The sequence below is a fragment of the Ambystoma mexicanum genome, chromosome 3q, assembly GCF_040938575.1.
Source record: "Ambystoma mexicanum isolate Mex_15411 chromosome 3q, UKY_AmexF1_1, whole genome shotgun sequence".
NCBI lineage: Eukaryota > Metazoa > Chordata > Amphibia > Caudata > Ambystomatidae > Ambystoma > Ambystoma mexicanum.
Window position 1 is genome coordinate 978,606,225 of NC_090926.1, and position 16,989 is coordinate 978,623,213.

General features: G+C 49.1%; 1 long non-coding RNA gene across 2 annotated transcripts in view; it reads left to right on the plus strand.

Moving 5' to 3' along the window:
* The first annotated feature begins 811 nt into the window (after positions 1-811).
* LOC138583140 (uncharacterized) overlaps positions 812-16,989 on the plus strand; it is a 340,263-nt gene continuing 324,085 nt past the window's right edge. For both annotated transcript variants that reach the window (XR_011305166.1, XR_011305167.1), the window contains exon 1: positions 812-971. This is a non-coding gene — a long non-coding RNA (uncharacterized lncRNA). The remainder of the gene's footprint in view (positions 972-16,989) is intronic.

Here is a 16,989-nt window from a genome sequence, read left to right on the forward strand (position 1 = left end):
AAATTTGCAAGCATAAAATAAATGAATTTAAGAGGATTCAAAGGTGAGTCCCATATCCCCCTGGCACCATATCCCTTCCCTTACACCTGCTGATCAGATGCAGCCATCAATATTCCCCCTGAACCCAACCTAATGATCTTTATCTAGTCTCCTTGCACTTGTGGCAGATGTCAACATTCCCCCTAAATCCCATCTGTAAGCCAATGTGGAGGGAAAAGAAGCAAAAAGGAACAATCGAAAATAAAAAATATAAAAATGAAAAATCCCCTGCCGGATGATGCTGCATGGGGAACCTTTCAAAATAAAATAAAAATATAATGTTACTGGTGCGAGTTGAGCGCTGTTACTTCAATTGCAGCCAAACATATACGATGGAGGGTCGAGCCGGGACTCTGCTCGGCATCCCTGACTTCCAGGCTCACTGCCACGGCACAGGCTCAATGGGTGGAGCTCCCCAGATAGGGAGGGCTACGTCCAAACTCACTGCCACCTTCTGGGCACCGCTCCTACCCGTCACCAGCCTGGTCCTCCATCCCATGTGCAGAGATCCCTGCGATATGGAGGGGAGAGCCGTGTGATAGTGAAGAGGCTGTCCTCTGCCAAGGCGGACCACTAGTGGAGCTACCGCCCCTCCCCCGCCCACCCTGGACAAGGTTGGCCCCATCCACTCGTTAGGCCATTACAGGCCGACACAGCCGGGTTGAGGAATTGATTAGGGACACCCACGCTAAAATTAACCGTAGGCGGCATCTGACATAAGCAGCTTGGCCTTAAAGAACTAGAGGGACTCCTCTACAGAGCTGCCGCTGCTGAGTTCCTGGGCTGTTCTAACATATGCATAAAGAACTGTGGGGCCACCCACACACTGCTGCTGCCCTGACAGCCCGCCAGCTGACCATGCTGAAGCAGAAAAACGAAAGACCTTCAACAAAAAAGGACCTTGAGACAGCTCTGGCCAGGCTGTCTCCCAAGTAAGCATTGTGTATTATAGTTACAGTGCACTGAATTAACTCTTTTTTATATATTTTTAAGGACTCTGTATTATATTTTTAAAGATCTGTTTTTAGTGTTTGAACTATCCTGTTTTAGTTACCCAGCTGCTTAGGTTTAGGGATAGTACATGTAGTGTTTTGAGATTCTCTTTTTCATAGAACAAAAGTTTAAAAACTGCTGGTATACTGGAAGCTGGAACATATCTAAACATTAACTAAATGCTCCATGCACCAGCATGTTGCTGTCTGCCTTTCCTTGTATGTGTTTGAAGTTATTATAACTTACTGTTTCTTCTTGAAGGGTTTGGGGAATGCTAAATGTTGCCTTTTCATCCCGCTTTCACTTCCCATAGAGGAGCACGAAGGTGGTCCTGAGCTCAGGTAAGTAGGGGTTGCTGGAGGCAGTTAAGAGACAGGTTAAGTATTTAAAAGTAAGATAAAGTGTCAGGCAAGTATATTGCTAGGCCTGTCTACAAATGTCTCCCAATAAAAGGGTCAGAAATGCCCCATACACACACCCACCACTCCCCCCCCCTTAGCCTCTGCCACTAGTGGCAAGCATCAATATGTATTATCCTTACCACACCCAACTCTCCGCCCATTGGCCTTCAACTTAAGTGACAGCTGTCAAGCATCAGACTTGGTGAGGGGTTGCCGTAGAGTGAGGTAAAGTAACGTTTAGAAAGTATGGGTAGAGTGAGGTAGAGTGGGAGAGGTACATTAAGTTAGTGGGTTGAGAAAGAGTGAGTGAGGTATATGGAGTGAGCGGGTTGAGACGGAGTGGGGTGAGGTAGCATGGAGAGGTACATTGGCTGATTGTTGCAAGGTGGAGTAGTTGAATTAGAGTGGGTGAGAGTGGGGTGACTTCAAGTGGATGATTGGGATGTGGTATAATGTGTGATGTAGATTGGGTGAGTAGGGTAAGGTGTAGTGGTGTGAGATAAAGTAGATTAGTTCGAAGAGGTAGTGTGGGTGTGTGGGGTAAGGCAGAGATGGGTGAGTGAGTTCAGGTAGAGGTGAATGGGGTGTGATGGAGTGGGTTAGTGGTGGGGAGGTAGAGTGTGTGAGGCAAACTGGGTGAGGGGGTGACTTGTATTGGTCTTGGGTAGTCTGTGAGGTAGAGTTAGTGTGGGGTAACAGACTAGGGAACATAGAGGGGATGAGGGTGCTGTGTACAGAGGGTGCATGGTGAGCAATAAAGTGGGATGAGGTAGAGTGGTTGAGTGAGAGAGGTAGGGTGGATGAGGTACACTGTGTGAGATGGGTGAGTTAAATGGTGAGGTAGAGATCAGTGAATGGTGTGAGGTGGAGAGAGTGAGCTATTGTGAGTTAGTGGAGTGATCTAGAGTGTGGTGAGGTAGAATGGCTGAGTGGGATGGGGAGAATGGATAAGAACATTTGAGGTACAGTGTTGTGGTAGAGGGGGTTGAAGAAGAGTGGATCAGTGGGGTGAGGTAGAATGGGTGAGTTGGGTAAGAAAGGGTGGGTGAGTGAACTTTAGTGCTTATACTAGAGTTGGTAAGTAGGGTGAGGAAAAGTTGGGTCTGGTAAAGGGTGTACGTAGAATCAGTGGGTGGGGTGAGTTTGGAATGGATAAGTGGGTTCTGGTAGAGTGGATGAGTTGGGTAAGACGGAGCCTGTGCATCAGCATGGGAAGAATGAGTCAGTTGTGTGAGGTAGAGTTGGGTGAGGTTCAGTGGTTGAGTTGTTGGAGTTAGAATGGTTGCAGTATAGTGGGTGCATGGGGTTAGGGAGAGTGGAGTAATGCAGATTGGGTTAGGTAGAGTGACAACATGGTACAGTCAGGAAATGCGAGGTAGGTGAGTGGGTGAGGTAGAGTGGGTGAGGTAGATTCTGATTGGAGTGATGTAGAGTGGGGTGAGGTAGAGTATGTGTTGTAGAGTGGGTAAGTTTGGTGGCAGAGTTGGACAAGCTACAGTGGATGAGTTAGGTGCAGTATCATGAGTGAGATAGAGTCGGTGAAAATGTTGAGGAATAGTGGTTGAGTGGGTTGAGGCAGACTGGAGAGGTTGAGCGTGTGTGTGTGATGAGTTAGAGTGGGTGAAGTAATAGGGGTGAGTAGGGTGAGGTGAGTGAGGTGTAGTAGAATGGGTGAGTTGGGAGCAACAACAGGCACCTACTGCACTGGTTAATTAAGGGCTCTCCATTAGAGGTATGGCCACCTCATGCGCATAGATCGGGGAGTGTCTGTGTAAGAGCTCTGTGTGGCTGCTTCATGGTATCTTTCCATCTGTCTTCTTCTGTATAAACTCTGTATCATGCTGTGATTCCATACCAAAATCTCTCATTGTACAAAGAGCCTGCTCCCGGGTTTGGAGCTATTATAGCCAGTAATACCTCCATACTTCTTTAGCGTTATCTCATTCAGAATTTACTGGGTACCATGCAGACCATACCACTATTCCCTATTTTGGAGTCACATAGGAGATCCTGTAATTACTGCATGCAATCAAACAACATCTAGTAATTACTGCATGCACTACTGGTTTTGTGTGGTAGTAAAATCTGGCACAAAAAACAGCCAAAATTAAACTAATAATTTATCTGCTAACAGCAAGTTCCTGGATGTTTTACCACTACTGCCAAGCATGTAATCGGGCCCTAAGACCTTCCCTTCCTTGTCACTGTGCTGTTCTCTTCTTTCATGCCAAGGGCATCATGCAGATTTTTGCTCAAAGCCAGGTGGTTGGTTGATATACAGGAGGCTACGGTGGTGGGTTGAGCTTAACATGTATTCAATTGGAAGTTACTTGTAGCAGGTTAGGCTGTCTCCACAGAGAAAATTGACTCGCATTTAAGATTTTGAGGAGTAAAAGTAAGTCTCGGTGTAATGAAAGCTACCATTGAGTAATCAGGCCATTAGATGGCAATGCTTTGCAGAAAACACAGAGCCTTTAATCCCCACCCCCATGAGTAAAATGAATCAGAAGAAAAAACATAGACACAGTGTTAGCATGGTAGAGGCATACATAAAGAGTGCAGAATCTATAAGTAATTACTTCTTAATTAGGAATGATGAATAGACCAAGGCCTGGCTGACTCCTCGCAGTGTAATGGGCCGCTTCCTTCAGCGATCAGATTGATTTGCTGGAAGCAGCGGTCTGGAAATGCCCACTTAGTTGACCATCAGAAGATACACAGAGTGCCATCGGATGGATGGCTGTCTTCTCTTCCGATTACATTTGCTGTGCTGCATTGGGGAGGGCAGGGTGTGATGAACCATGTTTTTGATGGAGCGTGATATAAGTGCGGAAAAGCCGGCAGACCTCATAGGAAACCTATGCATATACGGCAGGCTTTATTTACTTCATTTGCACATCAGAGTGCAACAGGACGGCGTGCAATCATGCACGCTGCCTTTTACTCTCCCATTTCGCGCTCAGTCATACATATTAGAAAAATTACATGGGGCGGTGCTGTCTATGCTAAAGTGCAGTCGTAACAGACACTGGGCCTCATTACGACCCTGGCGGAAATCGTGGTGCAATATGCACCATGGAGCACGGCGGAAAGCTGCCGATACCGCCATGGGGGTTGGCGGATTTACCGCCCCGTTCCGACCTTGGCGGGGCGGTAAATCCCCATTCCCCATTTTACCCTTCCCCATTCCCATTTTTGCCCCATAGGGCATAATGGGAGTGGGGAAGGCGTTAATTACGCCACCGTAAAATACGGTGGCGTAATTAACAACAAGGTCCCGTAGCGCCATGGATTTCTCCGCCCGGAAAAACCAGGCGGAAAACGCTCCATGGCGCTACGGGAACTCGTAGTAGGGCGGACGGGTCCGCCGCGAATACCGCTGGCGTAAACCCACTCCGCCAGGGTCGTAATGAGGCCCACTCTGTGTAATTACGCGGATATGCCAAATGAGCCCCAATGCTATTTATTGTTGAGCAAAGCAGGGTCAGACACCAGGAAAGCCTAATTTGAGGGTCTGCTGGGTAGGACTTGAGCAGGAGATGCTAAAAGGGCAGATCAAGAACATCGCGCTGATTGAAAGTAAAAGTGTACCATGCTGTATCCCCGTTCGCCCCCTCCACTCAAACTCTACTACGGCTGTGTTGGTACTTTTGTACCAGTGATGCCTCAAAAGTAAGCTGGCAGAAATTGGAGGCTGTGGGAGGTCAGCCGCACGGCTTTGCACACAAACCTGTGAGGGTCCCCAGCAACATCTACAGAAAGCGCATGTGTCGGTAGTCAGTTCATTGCGGACCCATGATCGCCCCCGGGCAACGGGCAACTAAGTACTTTAACTAAAAAAAGTTGCTGCATGTATTGGAGGCAATTTCACTTTACATATTACACGTCCTCTGCCTCTCAACCTACAGGGATCAGTGGGGATGGCGTTGTTTTATTCGTAAATTCGAAGTAGAACAGTTTAGAGTAAGTTAGAAAAGATCAGACAACGGCACATGCACTACACAGTAAGACAGGACACGAACAGAGAACCCTCATGCTGTTCCGCGTGACACATTCCCACAATCCATATGGCATCACTCATGCCTGACAATCACACCTAGAGGACAGACACATGTGACAAGGCGTAAGGGATCTCTCTCTCTCTCTCTCTCTCTCTCTCTCTCTCTCTCTCTCTGTCTGTCTCTCTCTCTCTCTCTCTCTCTCTCTCTCTCTCTCTTTCTTCCCCCCACCCCGCCTCATTTTGTCTCACCCATGTGTCTGTCTCGCACCAACTCTCTGTGTCACCCAGAGTTGCACATGGTGGCCATTTGTTAGACCAACACCAGTCATTGCTGATGTTGCAAGACCACTCCTTTTGTCCTCTGGATAGCCATATATGTTTCTTGCCCAACACATTTCTAAAAATCAGATACCTACACTCGTTCTTACCCCAGTAACCCTGGCAGAAGATGCAACACACCCTGTGACAACAAAACCTAGTACCATACAACGGATACCCTGTCAACTTACCCCATCAAATCATTGAACCATGCTTACCATGCATGCCAGACTGTGGCAGTAATTTAGTTACCAATACCTTGCATTGATGCTTCTGAAAAAGATACACCTCCTTTCACAACAGTATACACCTAGAGCCACCAAGATCGCAACACCCATGGACATGCATGCGACACCAATCTCCATTGTTCTCCTACCATCATTTTAAACCCAAACTGTGTTCCTTCTTTACCACTCTCACCAAATGCCATTCCATGCACTCTCTGTTGTTCCATTACCCCCCCCCCCCCACCCACACGTAGCCATCTTGTATCAAAGCCCAACTCATCAAGTCTTCTAGCTCAAAGGTAACTTTCTCATTCAACAGATGTCCTTCATTGTCATGTCCAAAGCTGTGACAAGTCTTGCTGTTCTGAGGGTCTCTGTCACTGTGTGGTGGTGCCCCACTGTCTTTTGATCTGATAAAGTCCCTGTATTTGCCACACACCTTTTCCGGACACCTCACCTATGCTAACTTGGTTGTTGTGACTCAACAAGGACACAAATTGTCCAGTCAGCCAAGCAATGCCACAGCCTTCAAACCAAGCATTTCAAACTGAACCATCATTTCTGGGCCTAATGCTATCTGTGAAGCCACCAGCATTGTGAAACTGCAGTACCAACAGCGAGAAAGCACCAGTACTGTGGGTACTAAGATTCCTCCTACATACCTTTATTAGCCATAGCTCATCCAGGTCATGGTACACTTGCACTGACCGCTAGCCGTACCTGAATAAGTTGAACCCCTACATGGTGCACCAGGATAGGCTAGGGAACCAGGATAAGAACTTGGTGTTAGCCTAGTCTGCTAGGTGAATGCCTCATCAGTTGGGTGACCAAAATGTGACCCTCCCACCATTGCTACTTTTCATTGTTCACTAATCTGTACATTTTACACCAACAGTGTTTATCAAATATGTATTTATGATTTTCAGTTTTGATTTACAAATAGAAACAGAGCAATGTGCAGGAAACTCCTTGATGGACCACTCCTCACCCCGCTAAACTGCTCTACTCAGAATCAGTGCTCGGCTCAAGGATTTTTCGTCTCACCTCCATGCACTTGACACTTTGCACCATAATAATAAAGATTATTTTCTTATTGTTTTTTTTTAATGAAATAGCTTGAGGATATCAAAGCAATAGCACCACAATACATTTTAAAAAAGGCCAATTGTAAAAGGCTTTTGGCAGAGGTGCGAATTGAACCCAGCTCGTTTCCACTGAGACAAACTCCTTCATATACACTGGTTTGGCGATGAAGCCTAGATAAACCAAAATTGACAATCAATTTCCAGTGATTCTTGCTATGGTCCAGGATAACGTACACACATTACATCCTCCTGCCACAAAGAGATACAGCTCCGTTGTTGAGGGTGATGCTTAAAATGCAGCCCAATTGAGGATGTAGCTCATGCTTTTTATGTCTTGGTATACCACCCCACTGCACCAACCCCAGCCCCCCACGTGAATTCTCCCCCCTCTCCTCCTTTGACTGTTATCTCAGAAGAGTGGCATATCCAATCCTGAATTTAAGCACCTCCTCTGCTATTGACTTTGGTAATGCCCCTCTAGTTAGACGTAATGGGTGATTGGGTGCCACACACAACAGATGTTGCCCCTTCCCTCTGTCACTTCATGATGGTGTCTAATGAAAGTAATCAATGCACATGCCTAATCCTTTAGCCTTTCCTTTTTCACTTTTAAGGACAGATCCCAGGTATCTCCTGTGCTCACACATGAAGCTGAGGCAGTGGGTCGGAGTGGAAGAGGGATGAGGTCATTTCAATGCACATTCAATGCAACATTAAAACATAAGCAATTATACATTACAGCTTTTTTTTTCTCAAAAGGTCTTTTTTAACATGAACAACGCAGCACTAAGGGCCTCATTACACGGTAGGCGGTGAGCCATGGTGCTATTAGCGCCATGGCTCATGCCGGTAAAATACTGGCACCACCTTGGTGGAAAGGGGATTTACCGCCCCATTCCAAGGTTGGAGGGGCGGTAAATCCCCCTTCCATCATTGCCCTTCCCCATTTCCATTTCTGCCCTATAGGGCTCTATGGGAATGGGGAATGCGCTAATTACGGCACCACAATTTTGCGGTGCCGTAATTAGCTCCGAGGTCCCTTTGCGGGTTGGATTTTAACGCCTGCAAAAAGCAGGCGTTAAATCCCCCAACCCGCAAAGGGACCTCGTAGTAAGGCGATAAGGATTTACCAGTACCGGTATTTTACCGGTACCGGTAAATCCTTACCGCCATCCGTGTAATGAGGCCCTAAGAGTTGAAAACAACATGGTCTGTCATTATGGCTATCTGAACTCTCGTGTACACATTTGCTCTTCTGTCAATGGCCAAGTTTAGCATGCTCATCCCCTATGGAAGACTTATGGAAGCTGCATAATGCATTATGCTGCTATTCAACATCATCAGATCACAGCATGCACATGCTGAAAGAGAATACCTGAAATCTGCAAAAAACATACCATCGCATGAAGGACGGGCATTCTTGCCACTGAACTAATCATGGATATTCAAACTTGGACTCTCCATACATGTTTGACAACAACTCCCATCAGCCTCAGACAGCATGGTCAGTGGTCATTGGGCCTCATTACGACCCTGGCGGAAATTGACTGACCGGACCGCAACAGCGTAAATAGCGTTTCCGCCATTGCACGAAGGAGCAAAGTGCGGCTAATTACGACCCATCGGGCACGAGCATTACGCCATGGCGGAATCCGAAAGGCTGCGATGGCGGAAATGACCCCAAAACGGCCCTTACCGCCGCCGTACGCTGCACCAGGTGCAATACCGCCACCCATCTTAGCGGTCACCGTAATGAGCGGTCACCGTAACGAGCGGGCACCGCAAATTACGGCCACCGTAAATATACGGAAACGGAAGTAAAAGCATGTGGCCGGAACGGGAAACAGCACGCCGCACAACTATAAAATCCGAATCCCAACACAACCATAAAAATCCGACCCTGACACACATCCCAACCCGTTAGCAACCCCAGTCAAAAAAATAAATATGGGAAAGGTAGCCAAGAAAGCGTGTGACCGCAAGCGGCAGGTACACTTCTCCCGAGAGGAACTGACCGTGCTCACCGAGACCCTCCAGGAAAATGCCGCCGTCGTCTTCTCCAGTCAAATGACCAGGACGGCCCTTGCCAACAAGAAGGCCATATGGGCCCTGGTGGCACAGCGCGTAAGTGCGGTGGGGACAACACCCCGCACGCCACAGCAATGTCGCAAGCGGTGGGACGACCTGCGGATCCGCGTACGCAGCATACTTTCTGCGAACAGGAACATCGCCACAGCTACCGGGGGGGGTTCAGAGTCGCCCATCAAGTTGACCCCCTGGGAGGAAATCTGCGCCTCCACCATAGGAATGGAGAGCATAGAGGGAGTCGGAGGGATGGAGAAAGGAGTGCCGACATCCGGAGAATCAGGTAGGTTGGCCAAGAGAAACAATGCGAAATCCACAAACCACGAACATGTGCAGTACCATGTGACCCCATAGTGCAATACATACTTTGCCCTGACAGCGCCCTCTAAAAGTCAGAATGAACAAACAAATCAATCAAGAAGCCATAAACAACCCCTACATGTGCAGCATGCACCCCCTAACTGCAGGCAGCCAAATGAATGCATCCTCAATCCACACGAAAATGAGACCACCTCCAAGGCCCAGTCCCAAATCAGCCTCATGTACCACCCCAATGCATTTGATACGTTGCCATTCCAAATCCGACAGACCCATAACTAACGCTCGCCCCTCTTTACTCCACCACAGGGTCCGATACCAACGACGAGCTGCAGGACACCCCTACCAGCACGCCTGCAAAGAGGGCCAGGACCAACGTCCCAAGAGCCTCCACCTCAGGTGCAAGGATCAAGACACGGCAGCAGCAGGAATCAAGTGGCAGCACACTGGAGGGGACTGCAACAGGCACCCCAGCAGCCAGCAAGTCCACAACCCCAGCACCACAGGTCCCCCCCAAGAACGTATCTGATGGCACTGCCTCTGGTGGTAGCAGCACCATAGGTGACACAGCTGTCATGCCAGCATGCTCCGACACGGAAAACAGTGCTGGCGACGTAGGTACCATCCATGACCTTTCCCAATCCCCCTGCATGTTCCATCCCCTACACCATGACGAAACCACGCAGGGGCACCCTGAAGACGACGACTGGCCAACCCCCACAAGTCCTGTGCCAAGGCAACATGTGTTGAGCAGCCCCCCTGTCACACCACCGCAAATGTCCATGGCCCAGCAGAGGCAACAGTCCCTCGACCTGCTGATCGAGCAACAGCAGGAAGCGTCCACGCTACTCAAGGACCATGCAAATGAATGCGGGGGTTCCAGGGCAGCCATGGAAACATCCACCGAGACACTCAGGGCACAAATAGAGAAAAGTAGTGAGAGCCTCAGGGGAGAAATGGAGAGAAGCACCGAGAGCCTGAGAGCACAAATGGAGAAAAGCACCGAGAGCCTGAGGGGGGAACTGCATGCGACGTCCAAAGACGTTTGTGCTGAACTTGCTGCTGTGCGCCGTGTGCTCTCGGAGCTCTCACAAACCCTCAGAGACATGCATGGACGCGAGCAGGCAGAGACATCATCCGTGGCAAGTTCCGTCCAGGGCAGCCCCCAACGCAGATCTGGCAGGAACCTGCGCTCCACGGGCAGGGGTGCCCCTGATACCCGTAGAGGGGGCTTGCAATAGCGTCTACCCACGGACAGCATGCATATTCGGACACTGGTGTTGGGGGGGGAGGGAGTAGGGTGGAGGGGGTGTGTTGGGCTTCACTGGGTGGCGGGTCCATAGGGTGTATAAATCAATTCACATTAACAATACAGCACCTCATTATCATCCAATGACATGTGTGGACATTGATATTTGCGTACGAGGCCTTCATAGGCGTACAGTCCACAATGTGCCTGTACTACACACACACAGTGCCACAGGTCCCCTTTCCGTGTAATAGGCACCATGCGTGGTTGCTAGAAGCATGCATCTATGATGCTCTGTCGGTTTGCACGTACATCCTGTGCCTCATGGACTCCTTGAGGTGCCTCCACATCCCCACCCTCATCATCATCATCATCTTCAGGTGCATGCAGTACAGCGTCAGGGGGCATGGGCACATTCCTACGTATGCACATGTTGTGCAGCATGACACATGCCATGACCATCTTAGAAACCTTCTCATGGCTGTACATGAGTGCCCCGCCAGACCTGCTGAGGCTGCGGAAACGAGCCTTCAGTAGGCCGAATGCCTGTTCAATGACCACACGGGTACGTGAGTGGGCATGGTTGTAGTCCTCCTCATGCTCGTTCTGTGGGTTCCGGATTGGTGTAAGGAGCCATCTCTTCAGTGGATACCCGGCATCACCTGTATGAGACGAATAAAGGGTGTCAGTGGAATGATAGTGCTAAGTAGCCCCCCCCCCCCTGCAAGGTCATTGACGCATCAAATGGGCCACGATGTCATGCATGGAATGAGACTCACCGAGTAGCCAGGATCTGTGCCCTGCGTGTCGCTCCATGTAGCGTGGTATTCTTGTGTTCCTCAGGACCATGGAATCATGGGTAGATCCTGGAAATCTGGCACAACAATGCGTAAATATCTTGTTGGAGTCACACACCATTTGCACATTGATTGAATGAAATTGTTTCCGGTTGCGGTACTGGACCTCCATGGCATGTGGGACAACCAATTCAACATGGGTGCAGTCGATGGCACCAATGCAACCCGGGATGCCGCCAAGTGCATGGAATCCCACTTTAGCGTTGGTAATCTCCTGGTACGTGCGTGGTAGTGTGATGTGGTCGTCGGCGTGCTTCAGGAGGGCATCGTGCACTTGGAAGAGTGTCCGTGAGAACAGTGGCTGTGAAATGCCATGCAACTGTCCCACTGTGTGCTGGTAGGTGCCTGTGGCCAGGAAGTGGAGTGCAGACACCACCTTCAGTAGGGGTGGGATGGCGGTTGGGCTATCTATCATGCTCACGAGGTCAGCATGTGTCATGTCCACAATGGCGATTATGGTGTCCCGGTCCAAACGGTAGAGGGTGTGGATCTGCTCAGCAGTGAGGTTGAACGGATCGGCTCGGAGGTGTGGGATTGCGGGCCGCCTGCGTGGTGGTAGTGGCAGTGCTTGTGGGCCTTGCTGACCCTGCCTTGCCCTCCTCCTCCTCCTTCTCCTCCGTCTCCCCTGTGCGCCCGGTTGTTGTACCTGTTGTTGTTCGTCGTCTTCTTGTAGTTGTAGCACTTGCAGTGCTATCTGGTACCCCAGGCCCAACATCGCTAGTCCTGCCGGTAGCATTTTGGAGTGGGAGTGGTTGTGGGAGGGGTTTGGGTCTGCAATATATGTGCTGTCGGCCTGTATGGCCTCCACCTGTGCTGATTGAATGAATCTGTGGCAGATGCAATCCCTTCTGGCCGAGCACGTCCCGCCCGTAAGGCTGCATTTGGCCGCATGGCATCTTGGGATTTGAATCATGTATCAAATCCCGATGGCAGTGTGATGTACTTTGACTGATCTTCATGCTATGCTCCCATTGTTACACATGCTATGATTGCAGCCGCTTACATACCTGTGAAGAGTCAGTGGCATGTAGGGCTCGATCGATGGCCGACCCTCATGCAGCACAGTAATGTACTTCACCGACGGGCGTGGCGTGCCATTTGTGAATGCAGCCAGTTAGCATCATGACACACAGCCGCACTACATTGATGTAATTGTGAATGCAAGCGTTCACAGAAGCATTTTCGACGTAATGTTGCAAGTGAGGAATTCGAAGGCCAGCATTTTGGGTTTTGAAGTAGCGGCGAGGATACGCCCACAGGTCTGGCTGGAAATGTAACGTTCTATTGTAGAATGTCCTTGGGACATGGCCCATAACGAGCAGGCAATGAATGATATGAATTGAATGGGATGCGCAATAGCGTTGTGGACGATAAGGCAGGACGTTCCCAAATCCATCTTGCTTCACAACACTACAGATCCGGCCAGGGGCACAGTGGTTTTTGCGGACTGCATTACGCACAGACGCGATGGAAGTTTCACATATTATGTGAGTGAATATTCATGCGTTTTCATTGCGGGATGAGGGAATGATGTGTGGATGCATGGACTGATGATTCCGTTTAGGGTCTGCCATGTACATGGGTTTTTTGATTCACTCCCCTTCCCCTGCGTTATGTGATGCAAGGCTGCCATAGTGGGACATACGTCTATCTGCCCTTGTCGGATCCTCCCTGTCTCGACGCGCCTTCATACACTTGTGTCTAGGCACGTTACTAATCCCATGTCATGGGTTCTATCTTGACGGACGCATGCACAGTAACCGACGTTGACAGTGGTGTATTTAGCTCGATTGGTTTCGTTATGATTCGATACTGATTTAGGGGTGTGTATATTCCTTTGGAGTGGGCTAGCATGCATATGGGTGTGGATTTGGTGTGTTGAATGAAAATTGTAATGCATCATGAGTCCCGTAATGCAATCGGTTGATTTGTGTTTCTTTTGGGTGACAGGTATCTCCTGCCCTATTGCAGATGCCATCTCTATGCCACTCCTCCAGATGGTTTTTACTCTCGACTCCTGCAGCTTCGGGTGAATCAGTGGAGCACCATTTCGATCATATGGGACGATCGCCAATGGGCCACATGCCCTTACGCTGTACTGGTGGCTAGGTGCAACATTTCGGCCTTTCAGCTCGACTAGTGCCTGCCTCATGGGACGGACCTGCGGTTCTTGCCGCTTCCATGTTGCCTTTTGGAACGTTGATGTAGGCCCTGTGTGCCATGATGGTACAGGGCGTCACACAAGTGGAAGCCGGTCAATTATTGCAGATGCAGCCCTCGGTGATGATGGTTGTTTTGGTGGTATTTTGCAAATTGCTGTGGGGCCTTTGTCATTTGGATGTGCATTTAAATTGTATTCCGATATTTGTCGTGTTGCGTTGTTCTTTGCAGGTGATGTGGCGAGTTTTCGCTTTGTGGCGGTATGTATTGCGTGATGATCTGCATTGTGTTCCGCCTTCTGAGTTGAGTTGTGTGGTACAGTACTGGCCGCGTTTGCCTACGTAGCACAGTATGGTCACGGATGGGGGCTGCCATTGTGACTGTTTACATGATGTGCTGTTCAGGGGCGGGGGATTGGCTTTTGGCCGACTGGTGCCTGTCAGCCAGGTCGATTGGTGGAATGATGGGTTGTTCAGAATGTGGCTGGTCACAGGTGACTGTGTTTGCGTGCGTTTGTTGGAGGGGGACTGGGGTCATGTCCATTGGAATAGCTTCTGTATTGATGCCATCTGTGCCCTGCAGCTCCCATCGGCCCCTCTTGGGATGAGCCTGGCTGCTCAGTCACTCTGCCGACTTGTGTGGTACATGCTTCTGCTGATGGTTGGTTTGTTTGCTGGCATGAGTACAGGGCTGGTGCAATCCCCCTCAGGATGCTGTTTTGGATGTTGCCTTGCGCTGGTGGCAAGCGATGGGGGTCTACTGTTGTTTTGTGTCATGTGTTCTTGATTTTCATTTTGATGTATTGTACCTTCACATGCCTGTGCTGCGTCAGTACGGCTATGGTGACATGCCGTACATGGATGCCCACTCACGGGGCGCTTTGAGCCCCTGCATGCTTTTCTACGTTGGCATGCATGGGTGAATTGTGGATTTCACTGGTTGGATAGTGTGAGTACATTGCGCCTGCCAGGAGTTGTGCAATGAGGCCAGGGAGTGGAGTACAGGCACTCAGTGGGCCATTTACGGTTGGTTCGCGTTGCCGTATTTCTCGCCATGGCGGAATGGTACTTTACGACGTGCTTGATGGCGTTCAGTACATGTCCGCTAGGGTCAGAATTCGCGTACCGTTGCGCCATGGCGGTGATTCCGGTTTTGCAAGGCGCGCGTGCGCGTACTTGGTGCAGTTAGCGTTGCCGTTCAATGCGGTGTCGCTATTGGCATCGTACTTTACGGTGACGGGTCATGATCGCAACGAGCGGTGTTCGATGGCGGTATTGCATTTCCGCCATCATTTTTCCATTTCCGCAAGGGTCGTAATGAGGCCCATTGTCTTTGTAGTCCAAAACAGTCAGAGAAACACAAGGTGTGGGCCTCAACTTGTATTGCAAAAATGTGTGCGTACAGTAGCATCCAATCACTGGATACAGAGCATGCATCTCTGGTCTTGGTCCCAGGTGTAAACTTTGGAATTATGGAGCTTGGGTCTGCGGAATACTAATTTGTGTACACATCATTAATATGATCAGGGGATAGGGCGAGACAACATACCCCGTTGAACGTCCTTTGACCTGTCTGTGGGTGCAAACTGTGGTGTTTTTGTTATCTTATAAAATGCAATACCTGTGCATATACATACAAAAAATTGTTGAATGTCCTGGGTACATGGCAGCTGCATTCTTTTCATATTCATTTTTATTGGCATTTTCAAACATATTACGTGACAAATGCCCCCCCCAACCCCAATACCCATTTTCCACTCACCTCCTTCCTTCGTAGGTCTGATGTGCGCCTTCCACCTGTACTTGAAAGTCTTGCCATGTTGTCTTTATCCCTCTTCTCATTGGCGGGTCCTATCAAGTTCCTCCTTAGACTACTGAAAGTGGGGGTCATCAGAACAGACCCAACAGATGCATCCTTCTCGGGCGCCATGTTTTCCTTGAGTCTTTCTTTAGGAATTGAATCACCATATTCCAGTCCATGAGGAATTTCTGATGTTCTCCCATGATTCAGTATGTAACTTTTTCCATGGCTGCCAGGTCCCATATTTTGGCACCCATTCATGTTGTAGCAGCTGCATTCTAATACTGGAAGTGCACCTGTCCATCAACCAGTTAAGAAGGGCACAGCACATTGAAATGCAATGCTACCCTTCCCTTACATTAGGTAGAATACAAGACAGAACAGATACTGCATAAACGACAGCCAATGGCCTCACCCACCTTCCTGCACAAAAAAGTGATACTACATAGGAATTTCTTGCGTGGACCTTCACACCCTCCACCTATGCACACTACACTTTTGGCTTTGCCAACCTTTTGGTGTCAAGTCGTAAGAAAAAGAAGTGGGGGTATCATTAACATACCAATTGAATGTGGCGTCACATGAAATTAGCCTATCAAGGAGCCCTCTGAAAAAAGTGGGGGGACTCCTGAAATAAATGAGGGACTCTGTCCAGCCACGTATTCCCTCGACAAATGTCCCTGCAGTCCAGACAAAGGTCAGAGTGTATTTAAAAGTTCAGTATTCTATGGTGTGTTACTGTACAGTGTATACGGTCTGCTGCTGACAGTGCCATGCATTGCCAATGTCTGACTCTCACTGCATCTGTCACTTTCTACAGTTTGGGCCTCATTACACGGTAGGCGGTAAGGGTTTACCGGTACCGGTAAGGGCACCGGTACTGGTAAACCCTAACCACCTTACAGGTGCACTTCCAGTATTAGAAGTTTGCACATTGAAAGAGCATATAACCATTCTTACCACACCCCACGCTTACTCTCTCCTTTACATCACCACTCAACTAGAACACAGAGATACTATGACACCATTCGGTATAACTGTTCCCATACGAACATCCACCGCTTACTCCACATCATTCTATGTAAACACTGCTGGTCTCACACCCCCAGCCAGGCGTTCTCCTCAGGCCTAACGCAGCCACATCCGTTCCGGATAAATCCTGCCAGAACGAACACATTCTCCTGATCTCTCAACCACCACACCTACCAATAAGAATCAGCTAATACTTTGTGTACCGCACGAGCTGCACACATATCCGGTGCACACACGCACCTTTTGACTCTCCCTACTCTCTCTACTGATCTGAACTTCGGTTCCCAAGGGCGTTCAACCTACCAGCGCCTTCAGACCATACCAATGGTATATAAGGCGCTATATAAGTGCAAAATAACAATAACAATAACAATTACTACGAGGTCCCTTTGTGGGACCCGACCTTAACGGCTGGTGTTGACCAG